The sequence below is a fragment of the Cyprinodon variegatus genome, unplaced genomic scaffold (assembly GCF_000732505.1).
Source record: "Cyprinodon variegatus isolate N-32 unplaced genomic scaffold, C_variegatus-1.0 Scaffold2081, whole genome shotgun sequence".
Lineage (NCBI taxonomy): Eukaryota > Metazoa > Chordata > Actinopteri > Cyprinodontiformes > Cyprinodontidae > Cyprinodon > Cyprinodon variegatus.
The window spans coordinates 47,227-48,447 of record NW_015152534.1 but is presented as its reverse complement, the minus strand read 5'-3'; positions in this window follow the sequence as shown (position 1 = coordinate 48,447).

Genomic DNA, 1,221 nt, shown 5'->3' with positions numbered 1-1,221 from the left:
TAAATCCGGCCCTTTGTTTCTCAAGATACATATGTTTAGGTGAGCAACTTTTAGGCTTTTATTTGGAAAATTGGCCATACTAGGTATCAGCCATGATATTCTAACTGCAGATATTTTCTAGTCCTTTAGTGTTTTTTGTGTACAATCAGCCTGTCATACCTTAAAAAGGCAATGTCCCCTCTTTCTCTAGGGGCTTTCATTTGGGGGACCAGTTCTTTTCTTTTCTGACGGACTGAGACAGGATAATCTTCATTTATGAAGTAGTTTGATCCTTTCAGCTTCTTCGAGCTGTGTAACACAGCATTTCTGTCCCTAAACCTTCAAAATTTCACCATATTGGTCGAGCTCGGGGTTTTGTATCTTGTGTCTTTTTGTCTAGTTTTCCAAGAAGCTGTAATTTTTCAATGCCTATGCTGTTGGGATCCAGATCCAGTTTTTCTTTAAAGAAAGCCAGCACCTTATTTTCAGAATCGAGTGATTTTTCACGATCTTCCTTATGACATTTTTAAGTCTGGCTTGAGAATCTAAAGCATCTAAATTGCCATCAATAATGATCATTAATTTGGCCAGCTTATGTATGTCTTCTTGAGTAGTTTTGCAATGGGATGACAGTTGTGTTAAGAGCTTTCAAATCATCTACTTCCTTTTGTGTGTACTGTAGACTAGTTTTTAATTCCTGTATATCGTTTAGAATAGCATCCACAGTTTGTACTATCCAACAAAACACTCAAACAAGCCTTGAAGTTACTTTCCTGCTGCTGAAGCATTTCCTTATAAAAAGTTTTCTGTTGCTTCATTAATTCACAAACTTGTACATATGAGACGTAATGTGTGTTGTCCTGTCAACTTTGCAGAATAACTCTCACCCTTTTGAGCTTTTTCAGGTTTTTCAGTGTCCATGTGAGCTTTGAGATCTCCAGCACCTTTATTAGACACTGAAACTAATGAGCCAGCTTTGCAAATGGAGGAGCGACTGGAAAGACTGGAGAAGACAGAAGGTGAATGCCATTAATTTTACAGCTTTAGTTTGGCTGAAAATATCAGAGAAAACATGGAAAAAGATTCTTTCTAATTTACATGAAACCATATAAAAAACACATTTTTAAAATCCATGAGGTTTTTATAGCTGCTCGTTTATCAATTTAGAAGTGATTACAATAATTAAAAACATGCAGACACAGCAGAATATAATCCATAAAATCAGTTGTATAAAATAGGTGA